General features: G+C 36.9%; 1 protein-coding gene and 2 long non-coding RNA genes across 3 annotated transcripts in view; 1 reads left to right on the top strand and 2 right to left on the bottom strand.

Moving 5' to 3' along the window:
* LOC107592347 (uncharacterized) overlaps positions 1–1,500 on the bottom strand; it is a 20,437-nt gene extending 18,937 nt beyond the window's left edge. The window contains exon 1 of the long non-coding RNA XR_001609969.1: positions 1,408–1,500. This is a non-coding gene — a long non-coding RNA (uncharacterized lncRNA). The remainder of the gene's footprint in view (positions 1–1,407) is intronic.
* The window catches only part of LOC107592383 (netrin receptor UNC5D-like), a 144,931-nt gene that overhangs the window by 119,007 nt on the left and 13,901 nt on the right, over positions 1–12,023 (bottom strand). The window lies entirely within an intron of this gene.
* Positions 1–12,023, top strand: part of LOC107592348 (uncharacterized) — a 21,354-nt gene extending 9,331 nt beyond the window's left edge. Inside the window, exon 3 of the long non-coding RNA XR_001609970.1 lies at positions 11,899–12,023. This is a non-coding gene — a long non-coding RNA (uncharacterized lncRNA). The remainder of the gene's footprint in view (positions 1–11,898) is intronic.

Raw genomic sequence — 12,023 nt, 5'->3', positions numbered from 1 at the left:
GAGTGATGAAATACATGCTGTGGTGCTGTGCAAAAGGCCATGTTTAATGTAAATTGATTTCATTATAATAGTTCAGTCGCGTTCTGTGAATTCTGATTATTGCGTCTGCTGAGTAGGCGTGGTTACAGAGAGTCTCGCTAGTTCAGAGAGACTAACAAGAGATCAGATGCAGCAATGGTGGAAAGATGAAAAAAACATGCAGTGTCTGTTATAAACTATCAAAGTGAGGTTGATTGAGGCCATCGAGCTGGGGATTTGTCACAAGCATATAGATTGTGAGCAGACTGACGTTTTTCTGTGCGGATGGTCGGCTGATGCTGTGTGATTGTTTCAGAGTTTGTTGGGATTTCCTGTGTTGAGTTTTCTCGTGTGCGTCATTAATGATTGTAAGTGTTGTTTATTTGTTATTCAGCCTAATATTGTTACCTGATGTATTATCATATTGTCATATTTCTCCAGTTATGAAAGAAATTCCGCAATATTCTATATATATTATATGTTTGCGCTGTCTCACTTGTTTAGACACGTGCAGTTATAATGACTCAGCACCTGTAACACCGATCGCATTAGAAACTAATTGTGCATTATTTGTTTTATTATTGAACCACATCACGAATCTCACAAATTGCACAAGTATTGTCAGCACATCACACATCCAGTGTATCACTACACATACATCTATGGACATCTGCCGGTTCTCCATTTGAGGATTACAACGAGTCCAATCATCTGCCTGCACCTATCCCTCCTTTCAAGTGGATGTTTCCCTGAAACTATTGGGACTTATGAGAACTGAGAACTGCCTCACTACACGATCTCAATATATCTGTATCCTTTGAATCCTAATCATGTTTCTGCATATTGTTTCTCTATATTGATTGTTTATTGTTTTGTGCAGGCCTACGCAGTTTTGGGTTTTATTTAATATGAATGTCAGTGTTTCCCCTAGGTTTATGGCTTTTGGGGGGGTCTGTTTTATTATTTTTTTCTGGACTCCTTTTTAATGGTTAAATTAAATTGTATTAATCAAAAAGCATGTCTAATTAATTAATCAATTTAACATCAATTTATTAAAAATTTAACAAAAATTACATGTGGGCCCTAGGAAATGTTTTATTTTTCCCAACCTTTGGGTTTGGGGTTTATTGTTACCAAATTCTGTTTTAGCATGTCTTTAATTGTAAGGTTTTTACAATTAAAACATTGAAGAAATATTGTATGATTATTCCTTACAAATAAGGTTTTAATAATTTTAGTAGTAGTAGTAGCAGCCTATTACGTACATTCTACTGAACAATAGTAAAATATTATTGCCGCAATGCCTTCAAGTTGAACCAAACGTTTATTTTGACGGGTTGCAGTGAATACCTTTACATTTCTGTGTATATGATATGAGGATAGTTTTACTCAAATGAATGCTCATGAAGGGACTCTCAGATCAGTTCTGGAGATGATGTTCATGTATTTATGTCCTCATTAGTGAGACGGCAGACACTAAAATCATCGGAAGCGTCACGCGCTTTCAGTACAAGTAGTAAACACAACCGCGAGTCTGCGCCATTCATTAACACAGAGACACACAGAATTCATATTTAAATAGTCGTTTTGCGGCTTAATACAAATACTAGTGGGAGTGCGCGCACGTGTGTGTGTGTGCGCGCACATCGGGGCGGAACTCCACTGTGCGTGATACAGAGAGCGCGACTATAACGTAGTAACCGAAATGACATGGCGTCATGTAAATAAGAAATAACATACGGCTATTTAGTTTGTTTAATAAAAGAATACGGTATAGACCCATTCTATCGGAAAGGTAACTTTAAATGACTTCTGTTGTGATTGGCGCTATAGAGAAAATATAATTAAATCAAATTAACGGGCCACCCCCCTAATATCATGGCAGGGGAAACACTGAATGTACATTTCTATACTGGCCTTTACAAGTGTGAGTAATATGTACATTTTTTATTTACTTAAGCAATACATTGAGTGAATCCTAATGAATCCTAACCTTCATGACTTTGGCTCTTTACTCCTCTCCTGGTTACTGGACATTAATTAGGTATACGGCATTCTAAAATGATTGGTACTGTAACAGTGTACAGTCTCTAATAGGCGCAAATGTCTCCAGTAAGTCCTGATGATAAACCAATGTCATTTCACAATGCCAGTTTCCAACAGGGCCACCATTGAAAATATTTACTTGAAATCAGAAAAAAAAAAATCCTGTGTGTTTTATTATTATAATCATTATGAGTAAAACTATGAAGTGTCCCATACTCAGAATTTGTGCTCTGCATTTCTGCGCGCACATCGGGGCGGAACTCCGCTGTGCGTGATACAGAGAGCGCGACTATAACGTAGTAACCGAAATGACATGGCGTCATGTAAATAAGAAATAACATACGGCTATTTAGTTTGTTTAATAAAAGAATACGGTATAGACCCGTTCTATCGGAAAGGTAACTTTAAATGACTTCTGTTGTGATTGGCGCTATAGAGAAAATATAATTAAATCAAATTAACGGGCCACCCCCCTAATATCATGGCAGGGGAAACACTGAATGTACATTTCTATACTGGCCTTTACAAGTGTGAGTAATATGTAAATTTTTTATTTACTTAAGCAATACATTGAGTGAATCCTAATGAATCCTAACCTTCATGACTTTGGCTCTTTACTCCTCTCCTGGTTACTGGACATTAATTAGGTATACGGCATTCTAAAATGATTGGTACTGTAACAGTGTACAGTCTCTAATAGGCGCAAATGTCTCCAGTAAGTCCTGATGATAAACCAATGTCATTTCACAATGCCAGTTTCCAACAGGGCCACCATTGAAAATATTTACTTGAAATCAGAAAAAAAAAAATCCTGTGTGTTTTATTATTATAATCATTATGAGTAAAACTATGAAGTGTCCCATACTCAGAATTTGTGCTCTGCATTTCACCCATCAAATTGCACACACACAGCAGTGAGTAGAGAACAAGCACACACACACCTGGAGCAATGGGCAGCCATTTTTTCTGCAGTGCCCGGGGAGCAGTTGGGGGTTCGGTGCCTTGCTCAAGGGTCTCACCTCAGTCGTGGCATTGAAAGTGGAAGAGCGCTGAACATTCACCGCCGTACTCTGGTGGTACAGAGACTCGAACCAGCGACCTTTGAGTTACAAGTCCCACTCTCTAACCATTAAGCCACAACTGCCCCCAAGATAGGCAGCAAATAAAAAAGTCGTAGAGTCTGATTTGGATCCTAGGACATGAGTTTGGCAATGACATGCAACTTCAAAAAGTTTAAAGGATGTGAAAGTCAAACCTGTGACTTGTCTTCAGCTATGCTGCAGCTGGATGGTTGGTGTAAAACTCTGAATGACCCCATCCATTGGGGCCATACTAAATGGAAGAGGCAGGACTTATGGCTGCCTTCACTACTTGTGTCCTCCATCACTCAGTACAACGTCTGACCTTGTGTTATGGCACGGCAGCCTTCCTCTCTCATCCTGAGATGAATGGTGTCTCTACTGCCTCAAAGCCGCTCCAGTAAGGGCCTCTACTGACTGCTTCACTCTCATTGTCAGAGTGTCAAGGCAGCAGGCATCATCCACTTCAGCTTAATCAAGGACACAAATGGAGGAAAAAATTATCTCAATGTTAAAATAAACATGTTAAAAAATTCATTTGTGCTGCAAAAATGGTGGCTGGACTTGCAGTTACTTCAGTCTGCTTTCACCTGGCTTCCTAGGTTCTTATTTGATTCACAACTACACAAAACACTATTATCGTAACGTTAAACTCGATGTGCAGTGTTTGAATAAGAAATACAATTGGAAATGGCCTTAGGTAAGCTTGACATAACAGATGGCTTATAAAACCAAGAGAAAACTGGGAGACCACAAACTAATCAATCAAACCTGGCTAGCAGTCTTATGCAAGCAGCAATTAGAGAAGAAAAAAATGCTTAAAGAAGCTCTAAGCATTTTAAGCATGACGTGAAATAAAAACAAATGAATATGATGCTGCTACAAAATCACCATGCTGTAATCCCTTTAGGACAATTGAGCACTTTTTCCAGATAAGATGGGCGGAATTAGTATTCAATAATAGGGGCATAGGCAATGCTTAACTACATCAGGGAACAGGCAAAAGGAAATCTCATTTACATTGCTTCAAACACAGTCCCCTAATAGGCTAAAGTAATTCTGATTTAGAAATACTGTAGTCTCACTGGCACTCGTAGGCTTTGGGGTTCTACCATCTGTTTTTGAGCCAGTAAACTGAAAATCTATAATGATTAGGGGGATGCGATGGAAACTACAGCAGAGATATGGGCATATACTGCGGCAGCACTGCACACATGCAGCGTACAGCACATTATGAAGAGTTAAGGGTTGGTGGGAAGAGATTGGATTATGATGTGTCAATGAGAATGATTCCAGGGGGAGGTGAAACAGCTGTTGCCATTGATTAGCATGATGATTCTGGCACTGAACGGTCTGCAATGAAACAAAAATCATAGAGAAAAGCTTTCTACACACAGCTGACTCTTAAACTTCCTTGGCAACATTTTCATGTTACTTTCATTATGTACATCATCAGTCATTTTCTAGTTTATTGCTTTTGGCTGGCAATTACCTGAAAGGCGGTAATGAAAAAAAAAACAGACATTTGCTTTGTTTTTTAAGATTGGGCCCCAAGGGTTAACTTCTATTTCTTTATCTGCTTCATTTCTTAATCTGTCTCTGTAGCTCATTGAGAAATCCAGCATTTTCAGTGCTGTGTATAAAAAAATAATCACTGTCATATACTGAGAAACATTTCTTGTCCTGAGAATTAGGGGTGGGCAATATGACCAAAATCTTATTTCACAGTATGAGAAATTTTATTTCATGATAATGAGATCTCAATAAAGCTATTTTTATTTTATTATATTTTAGTTATAAGAACAAAGAAGCAAATTACAAACACAATAGAAAAAAAATTACAAATTAAATAAACTTACGTTTTTCAGTTACAGTAGGTTTATTTAACATGTAGTAAGAAATAATACAGAAATTGAATAAATTGAATAACTAAAACACTGCATAGTATTCACTGCATGAATCAAATATGAATTGGTTCTTATTAAAGATCCAAAAGCGTTTAGTCAAGAGAAATTAGTGATTTTCTCTTTGTCTTTTGTTGCTTGATTAACAACAAAACAATAGGTTGTTTGCACATGATGTCACTGATGACGTGCAAAATGCAGATGGAGGGCAGGAAGTGATTTTTCTCCGTAGGAATCACTAGCAGAAACTCAAAATGGCTGTGTTTTGTGTTGTTTATGGATGCTCAAATTGGTCAAACCGAGAAACCACAAGGAGCTTTTATCGTGTACGAAAATGTGTCGTTCATGAGTGGGGAAAAGTCAAGAAATTGGTTGAAAAATACAGGAAAAAGTGGCTTGTAAACCTGCGTCTGCAGTCGGGAGGAGCGAAGCCGGATAATGCTCGTGTGTGCAAATGGTTAATATAAGATATATTAATATATTAATAAAGATATAAATAGATTTGGCTGCCACCTCTCATGCATTCAGAATTCACTCAGTGATACCGGTGTTAAGCCGCAACACCGGATACGTCACTTGCCCACCGCATCACCGACCCAAAGAACGTGAAAGTAAAATGCGCACAGTGCTTTTAAGCTATTTAAAAGTGAGGAAAAGAGGGAAAATTCAAACGAACTAAAAATGCTTTACAATTGCTTTACTCCGAATTGCCGCTATTTGAAAGTGAAAGTAAAATGTGCACACTGCTTTTACAAGCTATTTAAAAGCGAAGGAAAAGAGGGAATGCCCCCACCCCCGCGGTGATACTGGTGTTGTCACACGTCGATTAACCGGTGGGAAAATTTCCTCACTGTCACAACCCTAATTAGCACTACGGCCCAGAATCTGCCCCACCTAAATTTACGGTCAGGAGCCTCTACTGGAAGCTATTAAAGTACCCATACTTTATGACCCATACTTGGAATTAGGGCTCTGCATTTAACCCATCCAAAGTGCACACACACAGCAGTGAGCTCAAGGGCACCCTCAGTCATGGTATTGAAGGTGGGAGAGAGCACTGTACATTCACTTCCCCCACCTACAATCCCTGCCGGTACAAGACTCGAACCCACAACCTTTGGGTTAAGAGTCCGACGCTCTAACCATTAGGCCACGACTTCCCTGTAAAAGGTTTTTAAAGGTTGGAATAACGTGACCAATTTGAAATGTAACCGGTACCAAAGTGGCATTCATGGACAATGTGACTCATGTTTTATTTGTATTTTTTTAAGAAAATTGAAGAAAGTGGAAATAAATTAGGATTAGGATTATGGAGTGGCATTCAGGTGCCATTTCCCAGTCAGTTTAAAGCACTGCTAACACTAATTATTTTAATTATAAAACACAAATTATATGTTCAGATGAAAAGATCAGATGAAGAGATGGAGTACAATTTTCTGAACACAGTGCTGCACTTCATACTGAAACACACAGCACATATATTCATTTAATTAAAGCACAACCTTTGCGTTTCGATATTCACACTAAGTTTTATCATAATTGTTTTTATTTCAATTAATTGTACTGCCCTAAACAAACATACCCTAATTTGATCTCATAGTGTTTGTGCCATTCTCAAGTGCAATGTAAACACAGTGTGCAGCTAGATTTTAGAAAGCAATGTGGTGCATGGGTAATCCTACTTCCCATATTTAACCTACTTATTGAAAACTGGTGCCATTAGTTCAGGTAGGCCATCTTGCTATTATTGCAGATAAGCTCATAAACATGTTATTATCAGCAAATATGATGGTATGGTTGTTTTTTTAGACTTCATAGTCATCTGAGGCTCAAACTGCAGTGTTTCAGAGCTCCAGGATTAAGAGTTGACTATGATTCCAGCATCTTTCTTCCCAAAACTGAGTACAGGGCTCGCAAAATCGCTAGCCCGACGTCCCGGGGCTATTTGTGTTTTCCAGTCAGGCTACCAAAATGTATCACCACTCTGCCCGACGGGCTATCTTAAATGCAGATCTCCCGCGGGTCCTTAAAACTCCTAAAGTGAGTTGTATCAAAGTTTTAAATACGTTAAATGGTACAAGAAATGTCTTAATTATAATTTCAAGAGGTCTTACAGTTGTGGACAGAAACACAAGAGTCGTGATACGGCTGGATTAAACTTCAAAAGGCAATGATGTAATTGAATAAATATGAGCCCTGCACGTTTCGTCAAAACGCGGCGCGGATGTCTTGATTTTGAATGCATCTGAAGGGAACCAACTGTCCTCAGAAACATGTCGTTGGCATTTTAATTTCATCTTACCTATAATTCCTGATAAAGCAGTGTTTATGAGCCTGGAGCTGCTTTGTGTACAGCCGTTACTAGGGAAACCGCAATATTTCAGCGCTCCTAAAGTGCCACCTCGTGGCAGAGAATGAATTTGCATTTCCAATAAGCCTTTCATGCGGTTTATGTTCAGATCAATGAAAATATCAACTCTTGTTTTTAGCAGCCAGCAAACACAGTGTTGTAAATGAGAAATTTAATGTGCCTTCTAAAAATCTAAACAATTAAGACAGTAATATTTATAGGCCTACGTTTTAAATTAACAATTTATATGCTTGATTTATTCCTTTTCATCATTTGTTTTTGTGAAAACCTGTATCTGAACTGTATTTTTTGTGAAAACCTGTATCTGTAAATCATGTAATTTTATGGCTCAGTACTGTATGTTACCACAGACAATGTCCAACCCCACTCATACTGTGTTCATTTTACATGTGCAGCTCTTAAAATGGGTCATAAATTGCCTTACATTTATTTTTTTTAATTCTGCAGATACCCTGTAAATAGTGAAATAAAATTCCTTCCTTCATATTTGTTGATATTTGTGTATTGAAAATAGTTTTGATTGACATTTAAACTACTACTTGACTTTCTTTTTTTCTTTTCTTTTTTTTTGTTAAAGGTCTTTTTTATTTGGGCTAGTTAAATTAATTTCCGGGCTACCAAAATCTGAAGAGTACCTGCCCGAAGGGCTACCAGTAGGGATGTAATGATTAACCGCGAGCCGGTTGAAAATCGATTAAAATATGTGACGATTCAAATCGGTTGAGATGCTAAACAAAATCGCGATTCATTTAGGTGTAGGAGTTTGTATGCATGAATGCATGTCTGAGGGGAACTTACTGTCTTTAGAAAAGTTTATTTTCATCTTGCCTCTGTATAATGCATATTAAAGTTCATAAGTGCAGCGCTGCTTTGTTTACAGCGGAAACCGAGGAAACGCTTTAAGCGCCACCAGCTGGCAGAGAGTGAATCTGCGTCTCATTCAGCTCGTCCGCTGTTTCATGCAGATATTTTTATGTATAGTTTCACCCTAACCCTAAGTCAAACCATATCGTTTTTGCTTCAAATTTCTAAATTATACAATTAATTATACAATTATAAAATTTTTAGATTAAAAACTGCTCATGTTGTATGTATGCAGCATCTTTGTTTGGATCAAGAATAAATGCAGTGGTTGCCTCTAATTTTAAATGGAAAGAGCACAGACAAAGCCTTATTTTGTTTATATGAAGAGATTTATTTTATTTGTGTTACTTATTTATTTTATTTGGGGCTTGTTTTAAAATGTCAATGTAGTTTTGTTATTTACATTTACATTATATTTAAATTTTGTCATTTAGCCAGAGAATGAATTTGCATTTCCAATAAGCCTTTCATGCGGTTTATGGTCAGATCAATGCAAATATCAACTCATGTTTTTAGCAGCCAGCAAACACAGTGTTGTAAATGAGAAATTTAATGTGCCTTCTAAAAATCTAAACAATTAAGACAGTAATATTTATAGGCCTACGTTTTAAATTAACAATTTATATGCTTGATTTATTCCTTTTCATCATTTGTTTTTGTGAAAACCTGTATCTGAACTGTATTTTTTGTGAAAACCTGTATCTGTAAATCATGTAATTTTATGGCTCAGTACTGTATGTTACCACAGACAATGTCCAACCCCACTCATACTGTGTTCATTTTACATGTGCAGCTCTTAAAATGGGTCATAAATTGCCTTACATTTATTTTTTTTAATTCTGCAGATACCCTGTAAATAGTGAAATAAAATTCCTTCCTTCATATTTGTTGATATTTGTGTATTGAAAATAGTTTTGATTGACATTTAAACTACTACTTGACTTTCTTTTTTTCTTTTCTTTTTTTTTGTTAAAGGTCTTTTTTATTTGGGCTAGTTAAATTAATTTCCGGGCTACCAAAATCTGAAGAGTACCTGCCCGAAGGGCTACCAGTAGGGATGTAATGATTAACCGCGAGCCGGTTGAAAATCGATTAAAATATGTGACGATTCAAATCGGTTGAGATGCTAAACAAAATCGCGATTCATTTAGGTGTAGGAGTTTGTATGCATGAATGCATGTCTGAGGGGAACTTACTGTCTTTAGAAAAGTTTATTTTCATCTTGCCTCTGTATAATGCATATTAAAGTTCATAAGTGCAGCGCTGCTTTGTTTACAGCGGAAACCGAGGAAACGCTTTAAGCGCCACCAGCTGGCAGAGAGTGAATCTGCGTCTCATTCAGCTCGTCCGCTGTTTCATGCAGATATTTTTATGTATAGTTTCACCCTAACCCTAAGTCAAACCATATCGTTTTTGCTTCAAATTTCTAAATTATACAATTAATTATACAATTATAAAATTTTTAGATTAAAAACTGCTCATGTTGTATGTATGCAGCATCTTTGTTTGGATCAAGAATAAATGCAGTGGTTGCCTCTAATTTTAAATGGAAAGAGCACAGACAAAGCCTTATTTTGTTTATATGAAGAGATTTATTTTATTTGTGTTACTTATTTATTTTATTTGGGGCTTGTTTTAAAATGTCAATGTAGTTTTGTTATTTACATTTACATTATATTTAAATTTTGTCATTTAGCAGATGCTTTTGTCCAAAGCGACTTACAAATGAGGACAATAGAAGCAATCAAAACCAACAAAAGAGAAGTAATACGCAAGTGCTATATTAGTATATTATTACAGTGTTATATTTCAATTTCACAAAGAAATGTGCAGCATTTTGTCCAAGTAATAATAACAGGACACATTTAAATTTATATATAATAATCGTGAATCGAATCGAAAAATCTAAATCGTGAATCGAATCGAATCGTGAGTTAAGTGAATCGTTACATCCCTAGCTACCAGGGATTTTGAAATTTTGCGAGCTCTGGAGCAGCAGCATTAGTGTGATCAGACTCAAAAAGCTCACAGGAGTCTGAATGTATTTTAACAATCCCCCCATTAATTGGGTCCCTTTCTGAAAATGCTGACTAGGGATGGATGGATTAAACAAACTGAGCCACCTCAGTAAAAGTATTGTATAGAGAAAAATGGCAAGAAGATACTAACATTTTAAAAACAACATTAAATAAATAAATGACTGGTATACAGTAGTAAGGTACAAAGGCTATGTAACTGTTAAAGGGACTGTTTTCCCAATAAATTGTCATAATTTACTCACCTTCATGTTGTTCCAAACCTGTATGACTTTCTTTCACAAAATACAAAAGACATTTTAGCAAAACCAAAGACTCAGTCACCATTCACAATTGTGTGGAAAACACATGCAATGAAAGTCAATGGTGACTGAGGCTGTTAGCGCTTAATATTCTGGCTAAGATTTGCTTTTGTTGTCTGCCAGCCCATCAACAGTCTGTGAAAACAAAAATAAATTAGCTTTTGCTCTCTCATGCATCGCCTCTAAGTTAACCCATTTACTGTAAAAAACTTGTGACAAAACATGGTTTAAAAAAAAAGCAGCTCCACAAAGGCAGCCGTATAGGCATGTAAATGTCATACTAAGAGGGACCACTGCTCTATTTTGTCATTAATGTAATAACACTGCCCTCATCTCGCTCCCTCTAAATGATCTAAAAAGCATTCAGACCAATCTCCAATCCCCACAAGTGGATTTTGGTCCAAAAAAGCCTTGCAAGGTGCATTAGCAATACCTCTCATTCACTCGAGTGGACTGGCATGCTAATGCGACTTGCCAGTGCAGACAATGTTCGGGAGCACAAAGGCGGCACTGTGCTGAAGGTCTTTTATTAGAAATTCTACATATACGATTAATAAACATCACATCGGCGCTATCCCGTGGGATGTGGTGCCAGAAAAATGTGTCACTGATAATGGAGGAGTATCCATCTTGTTTGCCTGTCATGTTGCCTTCCCAGAGCCACATCTGCATGAAAAAGTTATAGAACAGTGCTTGTGAAAACAAATTAGTGGACTGAAATTAATTGTTGCACATAACCATTCATACCTTAGCATGTACTTGCAAGCCTGTATATTAGAAATACTGAAATGGATAGTTCATCCAAAAATGTTGTCATCAAGCAAGCAATGAATAAAAGCCTAAATTAAATCTGTAAAAGCAATCATGTCTCTTCAAAAGACTTGGAATAAACCAGTCGATTCATATGGATTATCTTTACAATGTATTTTTGTAGTTTTTAAAGTGTCATAGTTTGGGTATATCTTCACTTGCGTTTCAAAGATGAATGAAAGTCTTATGGGTTTGGAATGACATGAGGGTGTGTAACAGATGGCAACTCTTGGGTGAATATCCATTTTTAAGATTCCAATATATTCTAGAACATTATGAACTTTCACTACATTTCTTAAGCTCAAGTACCGTTTATAGTATTCTTCCCTTGTAACACTGTGTAGAAGTGAAGACACATGCTGTGTTTGAAACCTCAATGAGGATTACAGAGAGACATGCCCTGTCAGAAACATGACGAACGGGTTGATGGTTTCATTTACAGTTTGATTTAGAATCTATTAACACAAGTCTAGGGGTGGCACGATACCATTTTTTCAGAACCGATCCCGATGCGATACCAAAAGTTCTGAGTATCAGACAATAACGATACCAGCACAGTTTTTGTTTTGTTTTTTTCTATACCTCAGTGTGTG

This window comes from Sinocyclocheilus grahami, unplaced genomic scaffold (assembly GCF_001515645.1).
Source record: "Sinocyclocheilus grahami isolate Dianchi unplaced genomic scaffold, SAMN03320097.WGS_v1.1 scaffold152.1, whole genome shotgun sequence".
Taxonomy (NCBI): Eukaryota; Metazoa; Chordata; class Actinopteri; order Cypriniformes; family Cyprinidae; genus Sinocyclocheilus; species Sinocyclocheilus grahami.
Note: the sequence above shows the minus strand (reverse complement) of the source record. Positions and strands in the feature narration are given on the sequence as shown.